A 23,093-nucleotide genomic window follows, 5' to 3' on the forward strand; every position below is an offset into this window, starting at 1 on the left:
CGTCCTCCGCCACGGGGGCAGAGACACCACACCCACCCCGCCGGCTCCGAGCATCCCCCGCACGGCGCCGGGGCCGGCAGCGAGCGGGGACCGCGTGAGGCGCCCCGGGCCCACCGCGGGGTCCGCAACGCTCCCGGCCGCCGGGGCCGCCTAGCCGGGGGCGGGCGAGGGGCGGCACCGCCGTGCGCGTTGAGCTCAGCGCGTCGCGGAAACCGACGGTCCGGGCGCCGCCTCCCTGCCGGGCAGCCCCGGCCCCGGCCCCGGCCCCGCGTCGCCCCGCCCCGGCCGGGCGGTGCCGCCCCCTCCGTTCCTCACTCGCACACACACACACGCATAGACACACACACGCATAGACACACACACACGGAGGCGCTTCCTGCGCGGCGCCGGGCTCGGGCGGGCGGAGCAGCGCCGCTTCCTCCGGCCGACTCACAGGTACCGGGGGTGGGTCCGCGGCGGGGCGGGGGGCGCCGAGGGGCCCGGCGGTGGCGGCGTCCCCCGGCTCGGGCCTCCGCCGGCGGCCGCCGCCCTGAGCGTGGCGGCGGGTGATGGGTGGAGCGGAACCTCCGAGCTGGAGCCGCCTCTGGGAGGGAGCCCGAGCGCGGGGGGGAGAGGGCCCGAGAGCGTCCTGGGGGCCGGGGGGAAGTCGGCGGCGTCCCCCGCTGCTGCTCACATTGCTGGAGGGTGAAGTCATCGTGCCCATTGTCTCCCCCCGGGCGGAGCGGCCCGTGGCGGAGGAGGGGGGCACGGCCGGCCCCAGGGCTCGGGGAGCCCCGGGTGGGTCCCGCTCGGCCCCGACGCGGTGTGCGGGGAGGAGCTGCCGCCCGCCGCCAGCCTGGGTGGGCCGCGGGGCCCCTCGGCCGGCGCCGCGCTCCCGCCGCCCGGCAGCGGCCCGGGGGCCTGGGAACTCCGGCACTGGAACTTGCGGGGCACCGGCAGACCTGGCACGGGGAGGGGAACGCGAGCAGCTCCCGGGCCTCCAGCACCCCGGGGGCAGCGTTCGCACCTCCCCCCGGAGAGCTTCTCGTTGACCTCTCCGTGTGCGTTGCCCGGATCCGGTGGGTCGGAGGAGTTTGCAGGGGTAGTGCATCTCGGCTGTGAAGGCGGTGGGGGACAAGCAGTGGGAATAGCCCGCGTCCTGCCGGGTGTTTTCCTTGCATAGGTCCTTCTGCAAAGCTGGGAGTTTTCCACCTAGCAGTTTGCTAGACACACAGCAGCTACTGCAGGCGCACCTTGAAAGATAGGGAAGAATTGGTAACAAACTGTGTGAAAGCCAGCGCGCATGTAAGTGAGCTGAAGAGGTGATGGCTGGCAAAAGGAAGGCTCCTTCTGCCTTTCTCGTTCTGCTCCAGGACTGCCTCTTGACAGAAAGAAATGGAGCTTTGCCAGAGGGGTAGGAGTGGAATGGAGTTATGGGGACAGTAGTAGAATGCTGTTAGTGCTGAGCTGAGAAATCAAAATTTGAAGCCTTCATGCCCTTGTGGTTGCTTATTGGATATATGTCTGTGTTTTTCCATGAGGAACACAACAAATCTTGTTTCTATTGAAATACTGTAGTTGGCATTGGTACTGATTAGAGCTCTGTCTCAACTGTCATCAAGGATAGCATTATTTTATTAAGCACAGTTTGGGGAAACACATCTTGCAGGGCTTAATTCTGGAGACAAAACTAAACATAAATTAATTTTGAGAATTAATTTTCTCCCTCAATGTTTTTTTACTCACTAATCTTTTTGTTAGTCAGAGAACCATATTTCACTGTCTGATTAAATGTTTCTTTTTAAATTCGTTGGAAAAGAAAGTTTCTGGTTTAATATCCAGGTCAGACTGAAGTAAAATTCTGAATTGCCCACCTAACAGAATTCACTTGAATGCTTAGAAATGATGGCTGTGTAACATTACTTAACAGTTTACAAAATCTGGTACTTATTTAACTGTAAACATTTAAATGCTTGTACTTCAAGCTTTCAGAAAGCTGAGAAAGCACTTTTTTATTCTTAATTGCCTGTGAACTCAGCCTGTTTGTCCAGAAAATGAAAGTTTTGCTTTTGCACAATGATAATAATGCTGATCTTAAAAATGAGTTCAGTAAAAGGCTTACATATGTATAACTCTTCTGTGTGCATATTTCTTGAAGTATGCCAGTTTCAACTGCATTTTATACAATTCAGCATTTATAAAATGCTGAATTCAAGCTGTTATGTTTATGTTGTCAGCTATTTTTGATTTTGTGGATATAAGATCATAGTTCCTAAAAGAAGGAGTTGAAATGTTTAAGTGTGTTTTTCTTCTCTCCCCTTCAACTTAAATCTGTCAGGCAAATGACACATTCCTTATGCAGAGCAATCATCAGATTTTGATTAATTGTACTAGCTGAGGCTCAGGAGGAAAGAAGATGCTTGACAGATGTATTTGTTTACCTTCGTAGTGTGTACAAATTCTGGTCTCTCCATTAGTAAATGAATCATTTAAACTCCCTTAGCTATGAGATTCCCAGTTAACATTTAAAAAATGCATTAGGAAAACTTGATTTATGTAAATATTATCAACCTGTGAAAGAACACAAGCCCTTGAATTCTTTTGGCAGTTAGGTAGAGTCTTTTGTGGTGGAAAATATATGTTATATGGTTTTCTTCTCCCATATTCTTAATTAACAACATTTAGCTACTATTCCCCTATGAGAAACAGGGGAGCTACTATGAGAAAAACTTCAGACTGAATTTGTTTGGTGAGTAGGTGATTCTTCCTAACTAGTACAGTAGGTAGAGTCTTCTCCCCTGTTTACTGGGCCTGTTTGATTTGTGCTTAGTCTTACTAAACTATTCCTTTTAAAGATCCAAAACAAACACCACTCCCCTTCCTTCCAGGATGACAGTGTAGGATACCTAAATCTTTTCACAGGACTTCTGAATCCTGGTTTAGAAGCACTAAGAAAGATGTTTGAGCTCTGAAGTACAGCTTTAGTACTCTGGACCACTGTCCTCTGATGGCCTTTAGCCAAGCTGGTGCTCTCCATTATGGGGTCAGTTTACTCTGGCCCATGGTCAGACATCCATATTAGCTTTGTGATTTGTTTTCTGAATTGTACCTAAACATCATGTACTGGCCTAGCAGAATAAATTCAAATACCTGAATTAAATGAACTGATGGATACATGTTTTGGGTTCTACTCCTAGTGTGATTTTTGGTTAGTAGCTGAGATGTGAGTCAGTCCAGTTCTTTCTGAGGGTTGGTGCATCTTGAATGGTTGGTCATCTTTGAATGATTAGTAAAAGTATTAACTTTAACACTGGCTTATCTATATAGAAGTTGATTTTAGATTTTTGTCTTGTGTTTGTCTTAGCTGCGTTTCCATTGTGCCTTCTGTGTTAGCTGATGGAAGATGTGTAGCTGAATAAACTGGTGTACCTAATACAGCTTCAAGACCCTGGGACTGGTGTTGGATCTTACTGCTAAAAGCATGTGAGTTGCACCTGGAGATAGACTTCTACCAAGAAGGTAAAAAGTTACATTCAATCTTAGAGAACTGATTGTTTTTATTAGTGTTGCAATTTACCATTTTTCCCCAAGTAGGAAGAATATGGAAGAGGCTGTACCAGTACCTCTTAAAACAGTTGTTTAGGGTTTTTTTTAATGTTCCTATTTTTTTGCAAGAGGAGACTTCCTTTTCTTCATGAGTCTCTGAAGTGGAAGTTTTATTCTTGTTTTACTTTAGTTAATTTTGAGTAGTTTGTATTTTAAATCATCAATGGAATAATCTTTAAGGAAAACCATATACCTTTGTGTGTTGTATATAGATTACACTTGAGATACTGTTGTGGTCTGTTTTAACCCAGAAAGAAACTTTCAAGTAAAATTACACTCTTCCCCCTTAAGTATTTACTTGAGGGATTACTTCAGCAGATTTCTTCAGGCCCTTAAAAATTTTATTTTATTTCTTGGTGCATTGTAATAATAAATAGGTGTTTAGTCTGTTGCTGATATTTATGTATTGACAGATTTCTTTCAAACTTGTGTAAACTAATGCTCACCTCATTACTGCAGATATTTTTGTAAGTTTATTTTTTAGTTGATGGAAAGAGACTTTGTGGAAGAGATTTCGTTCATCTGAGTCATAAGGTGCCTTAGTCTTTTCTTCAGTGATCTTGATTGTTCCATGTACGTTTCTGGTGGTTCTCAAGCACTTAATAACTGTTTTTTACCTTGGTTTTGGTTGCTGGTCCTTCTCTGGCATGAGTTGCTTGTTTTTTCTGTTTTTTTTTTCCTCTTAATGCAAGTACTGATTCAAAGCAATGGGTATCTAGAAAGAGCTGTAAATGCTGTGTGGGACTAGAATATTACAGGGCTCTACAAGAACTTTTCTTCCTGTTGTGAGCATGTCTTATGCCAGCTGGTTTAGAATGGTTTTTGAGTTTTCAAAGTAGAATTTGTAGAAAGAAGAAAAGCCCCACAGCTGAGCTGTGAGATGTCATTTGTGATATGACCCTTAGGTCTTCCATCATTATGGCAAGTGAGAAGGGGTTTGTGTGTCTGTTTTGCTTTACCTTCATTGATGTTGTAGCATACTTCTTAGAAGAATTAACCATACCTTGGGGCTTATCCATGGAACAAGAAAAAGTAGGAGTACTTACATTTTAGGTTACTTTTTTTGTAATGGAAGGATTACTGTAGATTTTTCCACTTTTAAACTGTAGATTGAAGTCAATCACCTGCTGGGCACCTGGTAGCCTCCTGTTGGACATGTAGCCAGACACAAAATGAGAACAGTTGTTGTGGGGTTTTGGGTTTTTTTGAAGGGCAAGTTTCCAGAGATTCACTTTGCATCTAGACATACTGCACCAGTCTGAAAAGCTGATATAAGAGTTATTTTAACATAAAGCAACTTGGCAAAATGACCTAGTGAAATGAGCTTAACGTTTCATATATACAGGTGTTTCCTCAGGCATTAAAACTTCCTCTCTTTAGAGGCCAGCATATCCCCATATGATGTCTTTAGCAAGACATTTAAAGGGCACCTTGCAGAAATAAATGTTTGTACCAATTGAGTTTGGTATAGTCACTTGTTTTTGCTTCCTAAATAGAGCACAACTCTGTTAATGCAAGTATCCTGTTATTGTTCAGCACAAACTGTCATTGTGGGACTATGTCAGTTCTGTTCTGCTTCCATTTATAGTTGAGACAAATTACTGTTAAACAAACATTTTTCCATAGGTCCTTTAGTTGCTCCCATAAGGCAGATTAGAGCTTTCTCTAAATTGGAGCGCCTAGCTGTCCCCTTCTGTTGTTCCATTTAGTGGATGAAGAACTGCTTCAGCAAAAGGACTAACTCTGGGGAAATTGTATGCAGTAAGAATCATGTTGTTTGTTCTCACTGTGTTTCACTGATGCTGCATATCCTTAACAAATAAAATTACCACTTTTGAGTTTCTTGGTTAATGATCAGCTTTTTCACATAAAAACAAACTCTGTGAGCCACATCAAGTAATAAAGTTTTATTTTATCCTAAAATGCTTAATATGTCAGACCGTTCCAGCTGTAGTGTTTAGGTGCATTGTGTCTGACTTCTGGTGAGACAAATTTATACATATTTTCAAGAAATGTTTTTTTAGGGAGTGCAAAGTGGTCTTGCACCTTAGGGATCTTGTGAACAGTGGAGGCTCAGATGGGACTGAGGATTTTGGTTGAGGCATGGGGCTTTGGCAGAGCTGCCTGCTAGTGTTCTGGATATGATGGCGCCACAGCACTAGTGCTGCTGTGCCTTGTTTTTATTTTTAAGTATTTATACAAAATAACCTTGTTAACTGCTCTTAGACAAATAAGAGTCTTTCATTGCACCATAAGAGTTGCATTCCAGAGGAAAAGAGTATTGGTGTTGCTGTGCCTAAATGCGTCATTCATCTGTTTCCTTTGCTAAAAGTACATGGTGCACAGAACTCACTGTATATTTCTGTGAAACTGGACAAGGGGAGGGATGTTTTGGCAGATCTTCTGCAGTATTGCCATTCAGAACTCAATCTCAGGAAGAAACATTTATACTTTTTTTAGGAAATAGAAGGCTTTTATTTTGTGTAAATTAGATAGTTGAGGAGTGCTTTAGGCTTTTTATGACCTGCAAATTAGGGCCATGTGCCAAGGCCCTATTCAGTGTGGCAGCTCTTCCTTGTATCAAGATCTAATAGGACTTTACCAGTAAATGTTTTGAGTATTAATTAACATCTGTACAGGAACTGTGTATAATAAGTGACAGTGCTGACAGAGAGTGGTTGTTGCAACATACTGTTTGGATTTTCTCCTTCATATCAAGATGTGTTATGTAGGGAACTTCCAGGTGTCCCTCAGACTTCTGATAGTGGAAGAACATTTGGATGGGAATAAATGGTGATTGTGGTGGCATCATTCTACTGGCAAGTTGAAGCCTGATAACAAACGTTTTCTTCTGGTCAGTGATTGGGAACTATCTTACTCTGAGGCTGCCTTTCATGTTTCCATGATAAGCAGTCTAATACATTGATCAATGCAAAGAAATGTGTCTGGAAGGTGGAGTGTGTTGAAGGTTACTTTATTTTTAGATTGTGTACTGGGAAAATTACTTTAATCAAAGTGTTCTCCACTGTGTGTCCTAGTGGAGGTGCTCTGATTTTGTGTTCTACTATCTGTTACGTCAAATATAAACAGAATAAAGCATTTTCAATTACCTTTTTTCCTGAGTTGAAGACCTTGCTTCAGTTTACTGAGACAAGCAGCTACCTTTTCACTTTCATTTTACCTGTGAAGCTGTATCAGATACTTACTTTTTGCCTTTTTCAAAAGAAGGTAAGCTTTCCTTTATATGATATTGCTAAAAACATCTTGAGAGACCAGGAGCCCTTTTACTCAGGGTCAGAGATGGATGTATCAAGCTTCTAGCTCCTTTTTAAGTGAAAGGAATGATAGTGCTTATAGTCTGTGAAGCCAGGCTGTTGCTTTACTGAAGTGTAAGATTTTACAGTCAGTGTAAGTTTTATCCGTGGGACAACATAGAGGGGAAACCTAAAAAGCTGTTGTGCACACTGCTCTTCATTTCACACCAGCATGGTTTTAAGCCATCTGCTTTTTGATTGAGAGGTTTTAGTACCTAATGACCAAAAGTATTTTCCTCATAAAGTGACTAGTTTGGTTTTTTTTTTAATCTCCTTTCTTTCTTTACCTTCCTATTCCTATTTGCAATTGCACTTTCTTCCCTTTGTGTGCCAGTATGCTTTGTTTGGACTTTGTGGTGGTTTCTTCAGCGTAGCTGAAGAAAAGTAGACTTCGCCTTCTGTGACCTGACACCAGGCAGAAATTCTGCCAGGGCAAGAATAGAAGAGAGCTTGTAAACTCAGCACAGGAGTCCTGAGTCTTTCCATTATTAACAATTAAAGATGATTCCAAGATAAATTAGGTAATGGATTAACTAAGTCATGAAACGAGAACAAGGGTAAACAAAGAGAAATATCCTGCTTTGCAAGAATTTAGATTATTAGGATTACATGCTGCCTGTATGTCTGGGAAAGGAAGAAGAAACTTCCCTGTTTTCAGTGTTTAACTTAGTTAGTAGATAAGGTATATGATGTGCCAGATTAATTCAACAGCAGAAGATAAGTTTAAGCTTTGCAGGAGGTGTTTTTGCTGGGGAATGGGTTAAGAAATGGAAGCATCCTGTTTAGTCCTGCCCAGCAATGCCACAGCTTTTTCTTTAAAACTGTAAGCAGTGAAAACAGTTTCTTCCTACCTCCTACACCCTGTCCTAATCAGCATAATATCTTGGCTGGATCTAGACCAAGAACTGCTGATTGAGTAAAACACTAAGACAGTGACATGGTTTTGTTTTCATTGTTCCTTTTTTCTGTTTTGTTTCTGAGGTGTGAAATATTGCTGGGGGTTTTTTTAGGGCTATACAGTCATATCCTTTTTCGTACAATATTACCTTTCTGTTTTAAGGGTAACAAATAATTTGGAAGTAACAGTTGCAACCTAAATTATCTTTCATAAGCTGTGGGGATCTTTGCACTATATGCTTTTTAAAGCCACTTTATGGAAAATTACATATGCACAATTAATGTAAAAGCCACACTATGCTGCATTTGTGGGATGAAGTCTCTTAAACTATCTGTAAATTTGCTTTTGTTTCTCTGTGGTGGATAAAAATTTAAAAAAAGATATTGGTAATAAAGAATATTTTATATGGCTGATATTTCTTATGAAATGGTGAAAATGCACCTCTAAGTATGCAGATGAATAGTTTTATTGTCCTAAAAATCATTCAGTGAGAGAATAAGTTAGAATCCCAAAAGGAAGGAGCTTCCAATTGGCAGTGCAGTGAAGAGAAATGTAACACTTCAGGGGAAGCCTTGGGTAGATTGATGCTTTTATCTGTAAAAATGCAGTGTGGGTAGTGAAACTGTAAAATGCAGTCCTTTTGAAGTTAGAGGTATTCGCCTTTAAAGTTCATCTCTGAAATAGGGTGCTTTATACAGTGTTACTGTGGATTAGTACCCTGATATGGGTGATTTTGGAGTATTAGATGATGAAGTCTTGTTTTGGTGATCTGATTTTCCTTCAAAAAAAGGGGTTTTATTAGATTTAACTTCATTATCACAAGTGTCAAGTCATAAAAACAGTTGACTGGAGTATGGCTTTGAGTATATTTTATTGAAGGCAGTACCTACTTGGAATAACTTTTAACTTATCTATGTTCATTCTGCAAAACAGTGCATTTTGTAGGTGAAGAATGGCTCAGGTTTTCATTGTGTATAGAATGCAAGAACTCTGTCTATTGTAAAGACAGGGAAAATAGCTCTAGGATGCTGGTATTTTAACTGTTTCTCAGAAACCATGATAATGAATGCACCAGAAATACCAGAAAGGGCAAGGTGTGCCTTCTGCAGCAATTACATGACTGGTTTGGCTTGTAATTGCTTTGAAATGTGAAGGATTGCACATGCAAATGGAGAGTGAAACAGATTCTGCTACTGTATGCAATTAATTGTAATTTTAAGGTTTCAGGTAAAAGTCTCAAATGTTAAGAAAGGCCAGAATTAAAGTTGAAGAAGCAACCATAGCTGGATTTTCATTTGTGCCTAACTTTATTAAGTTACTGTTCTTAATTGTACAGCTGTGATTTTTTTGAGTTTTTTCCCCCTGCAGAGGCATTTTTCAGAATACAGTTGCTGTCTCTACTGGGGCATCCATCTACTTTGGGCAGAAATAAACCTAGTCTCTAGGGCAATTATTTCCATTGAATAAGAGATATAATGCAAATAGGGCAAAAAAAGATTTTTATCTTGTCTGAAATAGACATCTGAATCTTGGCCGTGTGTGGTGGGGGTAGGGATGTGTGTACACTATTGATACTGCAGGTATCTTTGATCATATTTACTGGGTAACATGCCCAAGAACTTAGTTTCATTTAGGCTATGTCAGGTCAGGCATCTGAGGTGGTAAATAAATTAATCCTTAATCACGTTCTAATATTGCATCTGTTAACAGGGATAATAACCATGCTACTTCAGTGGAATGAGTATGGTTTTGACTATTTCAGCAACATGAATCTAACATATTGGTGCTCTGCAGTGGCTTAAGGGAAATCAATTTCTGCTTTCAATATAGCATTATGCAGTAGTTATTTGTTTGTTTATCTATTTATTTTGGGGGGAGCACAGTGAGTAAGAATAAACAAAATCCTGACCAGTGACTTGGTAAGTGTGTACCAGGCAAAGATAGTACTGGGGGGGAAGGGATAAAAGCCATGCAGTTAAACTGTCATAATGTACTTCACCAATCATTTCCAAATGCAACTTCATCAAGTAAAGAGAATTATTTCTAATGTAGTTTGTGTGTTGTTTTCTATCCATTAAAAATAATTGAAGTCATATCAGGAGGTTTGGAAACTACTCACTAGGCAGACTGCTGCTGTTTGAGCTAGTAGTATTTAATAATTCTGTGTCATGCTTTATAGGGATTGACCCAAGACAGTGTGATCCGTGTGTTTGTGTAGAGTGTTTTATCTCTGCCTTTGGACTGTAGAGGATGGGCAATAGAGAAAGGCTTACTTTGAAAGTACAAGCTGCTTCTGCTGGGTTTTTTTTTTTTTTTGTCACTGGCAATGTAACTTTCACTTTCTGCATCATTAATAGCGTTTTATGCAAATCCTGTTCATATTTAGCCAGTTAAGATTTTTTTTTAGGCTGATACCTTAGTTGATCTAAAATCATATCCTTTTCAATACCTAATCTGATGTCTTTCCTGTTTCTCTCCTGTGATTTGGAGAGGCTTTCTCTTTCTGTTTCCTGTTCAACTATTCTGTAGAATCTTTCTTGCCTTTGTTGGCTTGTTTTCCTCCAATGTTTGTGATCAGCCAGTCTGTTCTGTCTCTCATACATAATCTCTTATTACTTGTGCTAAAGTTCACAGATTACTTCCCCAAACAACAACTGATGGCTTCCTCACTCTGCAGTCCCCTTTTTTGTTCTTATATTTTTCTCGTTAGCATGCTCTGATGGAGTTGCTGTTCAACCATCCAGTTTCGGTGCAGGTTTCTGCCTTTCTGGCAGCCACCACTTTGACTATTGCTAAAATTGCAGCACAGTTTAGGTTGAAATCCCACCCTCTCCACATTTGGTTGAAGTTTCTTCTGCATTGCTGCCACTTGTTAGTTGGATGTTGGAAAGGATAAATCAGCTTCCTACCTTTATTTTCTGGTACTCTGATCAAGGCATATTGTTCACCTGGAAGTGAAAGGAAGATTCTATTCAGTTCTAGGCTGGATCAAGTTTAGTAGAGATATTAGCAAATAAAATACATGCTCTTTGCTGAAGACTCATATTTCTCATATTCCAAAAAACTTGCAAGCATGGGCATATTCGCATTGCTGGAAGGGTGATAAAATGTACATCCAAGTTATACAGGCCAGAATTCAAATTCCAGCTTCAGTGTGCTAGTGTTGAACATTTCCAGAGAAAATACTGCAAGTTTTTGATTTATGCTCTCTTCCAGGATCATTTTCTCCATTAGATTGTTGTGGTTTTTTGAGCTGTGGTGGTTTTTTTTTTTGTTATTGTCTTAAGTACTTTGGTCGAAATAAGAGTTCTAAAGAACATTCTAGTGTATAACTTTCAGCCCAGTTTGCTTGAGAAGATTCTAAGCAGGTTGGAAAATAGGATGTTAGAGTGGGAAGTGTCAGGCAGTCATAATAGTAACTAGCCTTTCTTTTAACAAGAAAATACTTCATTTGAAGTAAATTACTTGCTAAACTCTAAAAATGAGGTGGGTCACAGTGCATTAAACTTACCACTTTATTTTCTGTTTTCAATAGCATGGTTATATTTTTCCAGTTGGACTTAATCTGGCTGTGTGCTTGCATTCTCCTCCCCCATAACATCTGCTGTTTAACCATGAGGTGCTGTATCCATCCTTGCTTTACAAGCCTGCTGCTGCTTTTGTAGGGCTGCTGTACTCTGCTGGTATCCGGCACCTGTAGAGTGAGTTCTGCTAAATGATTGCCTTCTGGAGTTAGTGTATAAGCTAGTTTGGAAACTTGGCTAGCAGGACGTTGTTAATTTAGCAAATAACCACAGTGATTTAAAATGTTAATACTCATTACCACCTTCTACTTATTAATGACTTTCTCTTGGAATTTACTATCCTACAGCCATTCATATAACTCAATGAGTGTCCCTGCTCCTATTCACATCCAAAATTTAGCTTAAATCTGCTACAGGCAGTTTAAACCAAACGCCTGACCTCACTCTGAAGAGTGAAAGGTGGTCCTGTTCTGAATTGGTGCTTCAGGGTGGGTTAACCTGCAACAAGATATAGCATGGGCCATTGCTTGTACTTATTTAACCCTCTGAAGCTAATTCAGTCGGGGCTGCTTCTGTAGGATCTGAAAATATGTAGTGAAGCTTACTGACCATAAAGTTCCTCTATACCAGAGCCTCTGTACATTGGAAAAGTTGTATTCTCTTTAGTATTTAAATATTTTAATATTTTAAAATGCATGCATATCTACCTACATTCATGTCAATCCATGTCTCTGTCCACACTGAGTTGCTTTGTGCATTTTTGGAGGAATTTATGTTAAAATACAAAAAACCTGCAAGCTGCCTAATTGCACATCAATATAATTTTGTAAATGCATTTTTTCATGCTGAAATACATTTCTTAAAGGTATATTTAGCTTAATTAGTCTTAAGCAAGTCCAGATGTTACTGTAACTTCAGTGATAACTGATTTATAAAACAAGAAGTATGTTTGAACTGAAACTGAGGGCACATTGAAAACAAGTGATGTAGTATCTCATGGAATTATGCAATCTAGTTTAAAGGGGGATTTTGTGTTGTTAGCTTGTTTGAACTATCATATCCCTAGATATTTTACTACATTATTTTGGTGATGCTGAGGATTTTCTTCATATATTTACAGCTTGAAGTGACATTACTGTTTTCTTGTCACTGTGATCATTTATTTTATGCTTAGGGCCACAGAGCATGCATGGCTTGCTAGTACTGTGAAATAATACCCTGTGGTTGCTTTCTTGTAATAAAGTAGCAAGATAAATATTAAATTATATGTTCTAGCAGGTAACATAAGGAAATGCTTGAAAGATCTCCTGCACTGACAAAGTTTGTTTTTCAGAAGTTTAAATAGCTTTTCAATGAAATTACACACCTGCTTCCTCTAATGTATTTGTGTAACGTTTTTCTTTGGAACTGCAGGAGGAAATAAATGGTTTCAAGTAAACAGTGAAGCTCCTGACTTCAAAGTACTTCTTTCAAAAGTGAAACAACTTTCCTTTCTTAAATAAATAAAAACCAAACATAACTTCCCATCTTACATTTTTTATTTTATGTATAAATCTGAAGGGATTTTCATCTTGAGTCTTTCATAGCAAAAGAACTATTAATGTCAAACACCTCAAATTAGATTATATTAGGGACATGGTTTAGTGGTGCACTTAGTAGTGTTAGGTTAACAGTAGGACTCAATGGTTTTGGGTGTCTTTTCCAACATAACTGATTCTGTGAATTTGTGTTGTAAAAGGTTTACTGGACTTTCTTTGTACACCACTACAATAAAGGTATGAAAAATTAAAGTTTTCCATGGAGATGAGCTCTCTTGTTGAAAGAGGCAATACAGATAATTTTTTGTAGTGGTACTGCAGGGCAGTGTCTTTTCTTCTTCAGTGACTCCTTACCTAGAGTATCCCAAAAACAGACTAGATGGTATCTATCTCATGCTTTGCTTAACCAGGACATTACTTAAGGAATATAATTAAAATAGAATAGATTTTACTGGCAAAGGTTGCTTAAATAGGATGTCTGTAGATACTTGATTTTCAAATGCATACAAATATGCAGAATTGTTGGATGCCCTTTTGTTTTTGTTTTTCTTACAACAGCTACAGTATTGAATGCTGCTGAAATTCTGTCATGTCGAGGTTTCACTGCCAGTTCATTTCTTCTGCAGAGCTGACCTGTGAGGATTGCTTCCCCACATTCTCCTGGGATGCCATGTGTTTAATATTCTTCCTATGTCTCTATAAGTGTGTGGTTAGCATTTTAAAAGATGTGATGCTTTTTGTTTGCTTTGGTTTGTTACCAAAACTTTAATAAAAAGTTTTCTCCTTTTATATTGTGCTCTGTAATGAAGTACTTTCAGCAATCTCTTGGAAATAATGTAATTTCCAAGATTTTTACTAATTCAGCTCTATTTCACAGCAGCTTTTTGGTAACTTTGGAGAAATATTTATCAAGTCCATGATTGGTGAAATATTTTATTCTTGTTGACAAGCCAGAGCAGGTGTGAACTACATACAAATACAAGGACTATGTTTTATTAACTTAATGCTCTCCCTGGCTCAGTAAGGCTGACTTCCTCTTACCTTTATTCAGGGCATAATACTAAATATTTGTATCAAAATTGAGAAATTATTTGGCACAAGAAATCTCTGTCACAGCTAGATGAGATTCTACTTTGATTCATTAGAATAAAGCTTCTTTAATTCCTTTTTAAGGAAGCTTTTCTTCTCAAGCTTGTTTATTGGTTAGAATCAGTTACATTATAATATAGTATATATAATATATTGCTTTTCATCATGTATTTGATATTTTGGGAAAGATTAAAAATCAACACATTTGCTGGAAAACCGAGATACTAATACACATTTATATGGCCGTAAAATTTTAACTTCAAGGTTATCTGTGTGTTTTAATGCTTATAAGTAGCTTGTTCCTCAGCAAAAATTGTGGGTTAATACTCTTTTTTAAAAGGCAGACTTTGAGTTACTAGAACATCTGAAATCCAAGGCATCAGTTAAAAAATTCTCCTTCTTGCCAGTTGTGATTGCAGACTATTCTATATCTAATTACTATATTTCTGAGGCATATGAAATAATGAGGAAAAATAAGATTTGGAATAAAAATAATTCTTTTGAATAATTGGATTGGTGTTACAACATTAGATTTCTTTAAAAAAAATAATTAATTTGAAAAAACGTGTGGACTATTATAGAGGTTAAATGTAATGAGAAGGGAATATTGAAATTAGAGGGAGTTATTTCACCCTGTTCTGTAGAGGAAAAACTAAGAAAGTTTACTGATATGCAGAGGATCAGAGTGCTCCTATATTCTTTTTCTTTTGGTAGCTGATACTTTAAATAACAGGAGTTCAAATTTCCCCTCTGCTTTTAAAATTAAACCAGTCTGAATCCAAGTTGCTTCCTCAGCCCAGAATGGTTAAGGACATAAATTATATGTTGGTTTGGAGAGACAAGTTCGTTTCTGACCCCTCTGGGTGGCTGGTGAAAACTTGGCAGCTTGGGATTAAATCGGAGTCAGCTGAAAGACATCCAGCCTGCTCCAGGGTGATTCTATCCCACCTTTAATAATGCTTCAAAATGAGAAAAAATGTGCCGTCAGTTTGCCATAAAATTTATTATTAAGACAAAAACGGTTCAGGATTCAATTTTATTAATTTCCTTCCCCCATAAATTAGTTTTGATTGAGGGACTGGGGGGTAGGGAGAATATTTTGGTGCAAAGTTGAAATTCAAGTGATTATTGTGGTCTCTAGTTGGGGTTATAGTCTGGTTCTGTTGTTCTTTTGTATATGCAATTAGACAGCTGTCTTAAAATGCCATGTGCCATCCTGAATCAAAATAATCTGGGTATTGACTGCCATTTTAACTTTTTGTAGAAAGGGTTTCTCTTGAATAGCTAGCTTCTCTGTTTGTTTTTTTTTTTTTTAACCTACTTATTTTTCACTCCTCTTAAATAGCAGATGGGACAGACCAGAAGAAATGGTGTTCAAAGATGACAGGATTTGGCATTTGCATGGGAAAGTGATTTCAGAGCTTGTTGGTGTCATTGTATGTTCCTTCTCACAGTTCATTGAAGGAAGTCCTAGTGAAATGTAAATGCATTATCAACAACGTGTCTGTGAAATGGAGGCCCGGAGTTGTTGGGAATAAAGCTTCTTGTGTGGCAAAGCTGGAAAGCAAATGAAGGGTTCACTGTCATTTGGCACTGATGCTTGTTTGGCAGCCCTCCCAACTTTCTTATCTTGGCTGGTGTTCCATCAGTCAGTGAACCTGGATATGGAGCATGATGCATCAGAAAGACACCTGTGATATGACATAATATAAAGAAAAAGACCCAAATCTGTTTTCCTTTTCTGAACAATCCATAGTTACTCTACTATCGGTTAAAACTATGATTTTTAGATCAATTTGTCTGTTGAAGTTCTGTCACTTTAAAAAATAATGAATCTTATGTAAAATCAAAAAAATCAATGGTGTTTCTTCTCCAGACTTGTTATTTCAGCCTGATTAATTTCCTGGTTTTCTGCTCACCATTGACAAAAGGAGACACAACTATTCTCCAACTGTTTGTAAATCTAGAAAATATGTAATTGACTGTATTACAGGTGGCTGTGTGTGGCTGTAAATGATGCAGAGATTTATGCAGTACTTCCCTCTGTCAAGCTCTGGTCATGCTCTTACTTCCCTGGGTAGCACTGCTGTTCCAAGGCTTCACATCTTTCTGGGTGGAAATTCAGTTCTGATACTAGAAAGATGAGGATAAGTCAGAACTTCTGTCCTCATATTATAGTGTGAGAACAAGAATATATTCAGTTGGATTAGTGGCAAATTAAATACTGATTTTTGAAGGAGCAGTTTTTGGAGTTTTTTGTGTTTCATTAGGCTGCTGGGCTCATTGCCATAGACTTTCTTGGGTATTCACAGTACTGAGAGAGAGATTTGGTATTTCTATGCATGGCAGTATAGAAGGTACTAGAACATACTGGCTGGGAGATAAATGTACTTTTTGAATCTGAAACCACTCTGACAAGTTAAAAGTTCATGTTTAGGGCCTGGGACCAATTGAGAATTTGTTGCACCTGTCATTTGCACAGTGGAGTCTTACATAGGCTGCAGAGAGAATCCTGAACTCAAAATTGGGAGTGACTTGTTACGACCTGGTGAACTTGTAGGGTAATCAGGAATGTTGATTTATTTATATAACAACATGTGTTTTCTCATGGCTACTGATATCTTGAAATGTAATAAAATTGTAATATCTTGTATGATTTATATTTGAGTAAAATATAGATTGGCCTTTAAAAATACAGATTGGCCTCTTCCTATTGAAAGAGTATGGCTTAGACAAAAGCTACATCCACTCGCTTTCAATCAAGTACCTGAGCACTTTCAACAGGGGTTTTTTTAGCATGATGTAGTTCATTCTGTAATTTGCAAATTTATGAATTAGTAGACAGTTGGAAGTTTGCAGTTTCTTTTACAAAACATAATCGAATTAAGTAATTGCCTAAATAGCTTTTTGAAAATAAAATTGGGGATTACAGTAGTATATTATTGAAATCCTTTCAGGACTTACATTTCTGAATTAGTTTGAGTGATAATATAGCTGGTTTGGCCTTTTACATATTTATTTCTTGGTTAGGGAAGATTGCTTCGCTTTGGAGAAGCAAACCAAGGCCTTCAAGCTTTTAAAATCGTTTTGTCATAACCTTTCCTTCTAAAGGTATCAGCACTTTCCTGTTACAATTTACAGAGTCAATACATTAAATTCTTTGAAATTGTTTTTGTCTGTTTTTTATCAAGTGTTTGTCTTTCCTTCTAGGTACATATGTCTTTCCTTCAAGGATGAGAAAAGTGTACTGTTGAATGGCATTAAACACCTCCAGGCTGCCATTACAGAGTGTGTATTTTGCCAAGCAGAGGAAAATGTAAAGGGTCCTTCTCCAGTGATGTCAGTCCTGTGGAGGGTATTGTAAAGTGAGCAGGAGATAAAAGAGAGAACCAGTTGTTTGTACTGGCACAGTCTGTGGATATTTGGAACTGATGATGGAGTTACATATGAAGGAGCAAAAAACATGCTTTGTTTCTGTTCCAAATGGTGGTGGGATTTTTAAATGGTTTTGAGGACATCCCATGGTGATGAGTGGCCTGGTGTGCTACATATATCAGAGTACAAGCAAAGGAGAGCAAGTTGTGGAGTTATTGTGGCTTAGTGCTTAGCAGCTCAGACAGGACGCTGATGATTGCTGCCATCCCAGCCTGCCTGTGAGCTAAGACAGGTTCTCCTCTGCCCATTGTCAGCTTTTCTGTGCGTTGTCTCTCTGAGAGTTTGGCAAGTCACATTATCTGGCTGCTTCAAACATCTGCCTGTAAAATGAGTGATGCCTCCTTAAATGAGTGATGCCTCCTTTCTCTTCATGCTTTGTTTTTAGAATTTATACTATATATGAAAAAAAGCACTTACACATGTGATAAGTGTATGATAGAAGGGAAATATTCTTGGTGGGTATTCATTTGGACTGGGGCCGCTACATCAAGTAAACATCAAAGAATTCCTCTTTTTAGGAGTTTGTTAGAAGCTCCAAGTATTGTGTATCCAACTGTGTATACAATACTTAGAACTGACACTATCTTTTATAAGTAAGATTAGTACTTCACATTATGAAACCAGGCATTCAAGTTTCTTGTTATATTTCATTCAAAATGTAGGTGGTCTAAAGCAAAAAAAAACCCCACCAAATATTGTGAGAATATTTGAGAATCCAGAGGAAAGGTTTCCTAATGTTTAAAAATATAGTGCAACTGCTCTGAGAATGTTATAATGTCTGTATTTTGGATCAGAGGTTGGGGTGGGTTTTTAAAATTTTCTTCTGCTTTTATTTTCTTAGAGAAACCTTGTTCCATCTTTATTTTATTTCTGTGAAAATTTGCAAGGAATAGCAAATTTTTAGAAAGTGGTTCTGAGCATTTTCTTAAAAGACTGATTGTTGTGGCACCAAAGTTCTGAACATTTCACATACAGCCACGCTTTTTCAGCCATCGTAGCAAGTGATGAGGTGCTTACATTTTGTATCACAGCTGCTGGGCATCAAGTCAATGATCAGGGACTCAAGTGAGAAGGAAGAATGCTTCCTTCTGCTCTTGATTCTGTCAGGATGAGAGGCTTGAGACAAAGTGTGAGCTGTCTACTTTCAGTTCAAAGGATGTATAGGAAAACGTGATGGGTAGAGGCAACAAGAAGAGGTAGAAGGAAAAAGGATAAGTGAGGAGGAGTAGGAAGAAAAGGTTGCATGAAGGAACTGAGGGTGATGTAGACTGTAACAGCTGGTTTTAAACCAAATCTCTCTTTTTATGACAGTTGTCCCTACTTCACAGTTTTGCTGTCAAACTAAAGCACCTGCAAAAGAAAATTACAAAAGGAAAGAAGAGACTGTTTACAGGTCCTTAACCCCTGCTAATTATTGACCAACATCTGGGGAGGAGGGTTGGAAAGGTTTAAATGAAGCTTTGCCATGCACAGCCCTCTTAGCCACCACCTTGTCTGTGTTTGCTGTTGCAGGAGCATGGGTTTATTTCACAGGGTTCTTCCTTTGAGATGTATTCCACAACCCCTAGTTCAAAGCATGCTGTAGCAGACTGTGGTGTCCTTGAGAGAAGGCTTTCTTCCAGGTTTGTTGTGCTCCTCAGAAACCCACTGGCCAGCGTTAATCAAATCTGTCATAGGGACAGGAGTTTCAACGAAAAACTAATTCTGGTTAATGCTAGCTAAGTCTTGGTGTCTGCAGATTATTAAATTGCAGAAAATTTGTGTAAGAGAACCTTCTCATGCCCTGGCAACAGAAAAAATACTATTGGCATTTAAATCATTAGACAACAGCCACGTTATTTGGAGTGTGCTGGGATAGAACCTTAAGATAGGGAATGCCAGAACAAGGAGTCTGTGGCACCTCACTTGTAGAGTGTTTGTAGTGTTGGGCAAGGCCCTTATAGAGTAGTTAGGTGTTTTCCTATATGCCATCTTCAGACTTTCAGGTGTTGATCAGCAGGTCAGGGCTGTCAATGCTCAGTCTAAGTTTTGGACCTATACATTCCTATATTGGTGCAAACAGCCTTAGAACTTTGGCAGCCCACAACATCAGAATCTCATTTCAGGTGACAGCATTAGCTTTGGTGTTTGTTTCTCATTTTGCAAATTTGGAAAATAATTTTCCATTGCAGAATTTCTATGAAGGTTTCACAGGACTGCTTTGAAGATTGATTTGCTAATGATTTTGAAGCCTTCAGTCTGGTAAAAATATCTTAAGGATTTGTGTGGTATTTGTGAATTCAGTGTTGTATAATGTTGTTATAAAGCAAAAAATATGCAACGTGTAGATATGGAGCCTCATTTAGTATGGAAATGAGAAAAAGCTGTCGCTGGAATGAGGCCACTCCAGAAAAATCAGTATGTCTGTGTGATTCTGCAGGAAGTTCAGAAGCTGGACACAGCCTTTAAGATCTCATGGTCTGGAAATGACTGCTAGAGCACTAAGTGCATCCAGCAGAGCTCTTCCAGCTTCTCTTACTGCAGCTCACCTACCTGATGCTGTACTTCTCATTTTTGGGGTGGGAAGCAACTGCCCCCTTTAATTTGTGTCTGTCTGTCCTGGTAGTTGGATCTTTGTTGTGCACAGGGGAAGGGATGTCCTGATGTCCCTGGAAACAGTGACAAGGATCAAATATCACAACCAGCCATCATAGGTGCTGAAACGGGACCAAAATTTGCATTGCCTTCCAGTGCACCAGCTACGCTGTCAGTTGACTGGTTGGGGGATGCTGAATTTAGTTTTTATGGACACCTTGCTTTCTGGAATCCTTGATTTTTGAGCATTCAAGTGTGCAATATTAAATGTCCTAATAGCTCTTAGTGTAGCTTTCTGTGCCTCTGTTACCTGAAGAGTATTTGATAATACTCTTCAATATTACTCTTCAGTTATACTAATTTGATAATTTGTGTGTCACAAGCAGATAACTTATTTATTGGGAAAGGACTTCCTGGGGGGCAGAAGGAGAGTAAGATTTTGTCTTTTGTAATCACATTAGCAGTGGTGAGATGGCAATTGCTTTCACTTTGCCAGGTATGGCATGGGTGTGTAGAACTTTCATGTACTAGAATTAAGTACAATGTAGGAAACAGTTCTATATGAAAAACTGAGTTGTTTAACACAAAGGTTTTGTTGGCCTTGTTGCTAGAAAAAGACTTGGTAGCTCAGTTTTTTTGGTGGATCTCAATACTGTAGACAAACATGAAAAGACTAGAAAAAGTGGTTTTAGTAAGGTAGAAAATCAAAGTAGAAACCAGAGGTGTCAGAAATACTGAAACGTGGACATGATCCAAACCTCTATATTAATTTCCTTCTTTGTTATCAGGCCAAACTTAAGGAAAGAGTAGGTGACACACGATTACTCTACACCAGTAAGTACCTGATAAGGAGAGGGCAGTTTCTGGACACTTGTGGGTTTTCTCTTACTGCCCTGAGAACAATTTGTGTTACATCCTCCCCTTTTCCCTTCTTTCAGTAATTTGAGGTGAGGTCAGATTAGTGAACAAGCAATACTGCATCTATGTGTCAATTGTATAGAATTCTGCTTTCTATGGTAGGTTGACTTTCACTCCACACATTTCATATTTCTTTTCTCTTTCTCATTTTTCTTCTCTCCCCTTCTGTCTCAGCAGAACAGTCTTGTAGGATTGTGGCTTCAGAGACAACTATGTTACTGGACATTTGGAGAGTAAGGAGAGAGGGACCAAGACAGGGAAACCTGTGAAGTTTTAGTAGTGCTTTGCTCTTCCATTGAAAAGCCGCAAATGCAGCTGAAGGTGCTGGAACTTCTCAAATGGGGAAGTGTGGGCAGATACAAACTGCCACAGTTATATCAAAACCGAAATTTAAACTAAATGGTGTGTTTTAGTGTAGCTGTTATCTTCCCAGAAAGGAACAGTCAGCCTGACCAGAAGGTATTTAAAAAGGCTGCTCTCAGCATACATTTAATTTTAGGTTAAGGCTTGCTAGTATAAGTAAATAATACAAGTCTTGTGAGTTGTAACAATCCCTGTTCAGGCACAGTGTTGTGCCATGTAAGTTGACCTGGCATATTGTTCTTCTAGTTTATTTGCATTTATCATTCATAATCTCTACCTGTACTGATGTTTGAATCCTTTTTAATATGCCTTGGCCTTTCAGCTTCCTTAAGTTCCATCACACCACTCTCACAGTTGTACCACTGTGATAACTGTGAGGTGACAACAGATTTGCTCTTCAGAGGAGGGATCTTTAATAATACTGGCTAAAACTGCAGCAGAGTACTTCTGTAGTTGCACACAACTTGAAGAGAGTGAGGAATCATTTATGTTCTTTTATACAGTATTTGATAATATTCTGTCCCTGGAATTATTTGAGGATTAGTAGGATTGCAAATCAGAAAGGTCAGAAATAGGGACAGAAAGTGAATTGTTACAAGTACTTTTGTTCATAATTATAAAAAATGTGAGCATGAAAGAAGTGAATGACGGAACAGCTAAAAGAACTTCAGAATAACTTTTCTGTTACAGCTTTTTTTTTTAGTGTAATGTTGAGTAATTGTTTAGAAAATAGAATAAGCTCCCCTTACTGAAAACACAGTATACCAGCAATGTTAAAGAAACTGCATTTTTTTCAGAGTAGAATTTATCTACTGTGTTCACTTATAGACTTGAAGCTTCTAAATAACTGTTAAATCATTAAAGCTCCTGTTTTATCAACTTACCTAAGTTAAAATGATCTGATTTAAATGTAGACACTTGTAGACACTAGAGCTCTTTTGACATTTTATATGCCTTATTTCTTAGGTAAAGACACTGAAAAAGTTAATCCTACAATGCAAACAGATGTGCAGCCAACATTTTTGTAGGGGACTTTGGTTCCTCAGTAACAGTGATTGTGCTTGTTTTATTCTCTGTTCTGGCACTGGTGCAGTGTATGATTCATTTTTGTCTCCTGCTAGCTTTAGCAAGGAAACCACACACACACTGCAATGTAACAAGACTAGAGAGTACATTTCAGACTGAATATGAAACAATCATCGAGAGTATTTATTTGCTTTGTTGAAGTTTCACCCTGCATTATGAAGCAGACTTGCAGAAAAAAAACCTCTTGCACAGATGTGTTTCACATTTGCTGTAGGCACTTCTGTGCTGCCTGAAGAATGGAGCTGGTGGTAACACTCTATTCTGAAATCCTAAATACTTTCAGAGTTTGTTTATTCTTGCTGTTTCTTCCTCCCCACCCACCCTGAGAAAGCATACCACATTTTACAATTTGTTTCAATGGCCAAAAGAAAGGTCTGGGTTCAGACTAGAGCTTAGGAGTTACACCTGTGTAGTAATCCTTACAGTTGAGGGGAAGAAAGCTGTGATATCCAGATTTGATGCCCAGATTTTCTAAAGAGCAGCTGGCATCATGTCCAGGTATTTTATATTGATCTAGTCTTGCTGTAAGATAGCAAATACAAATAAAGGTTAGTCCAGATCACAGTGCACTGAGCTGGAACGGGATAGTAAGCTACAGTTAACTCAGTAATGGTTGGTAGTGTCACCAGGTTATGTAGAGACAGATGTGGCCCTTTGCGAATATGAAACTCGAAGTTCTTTGTGTTTGGTTTTTGTTTAAATGTCAACATCGTTTCTGGTTTGTCTGGTGTCTCTGTCAGACGCTCAGTTTGCTTCCCAAGATGATTTC

The 23,093-nt window shown here is 39.2% G+C and overlaps 1 protein-coding gene across 1 annotated transcript in view; it reads left to right on the plus strand.

Moving 5' to 3' along the window:
- Positions 1-291: 291 nt before the first annotated feature.
- The window catches only part of RNF19A (ring finger protein 19A, RBR E3 ubiquitin protein ligase), a 57,189-nt gene continuing 34,387 nt past the window's right edge, over positions 292-23,093 (plus strand). The window contains exons 1-2 of the mRNA XM_058022966.1: positions 292-435; positions 3,344-3,498. The gene's annotated coding sequence lies outside the window, so the exon portion shown is untranslated. The remainder of the gene's footprint in view (positions 436-3,343; positions 3,499-23,093) is intronic.

This window comes from Melospiza georgiana, chromosome 1 (assembly GCF_028018845.1).
Source record: "Melospiza georgiana isolate bMelGeo1 chromosome 1, bMelGeo1.pri, whole genome shotgun sequence".
NCBI classification, from domain to species: domain Eukaryota; kingdom Metazoa; phylum Chordata; class Aves; order Passeriformes; family Passerellidae; genus Melospiza; species Melospiza georgiana.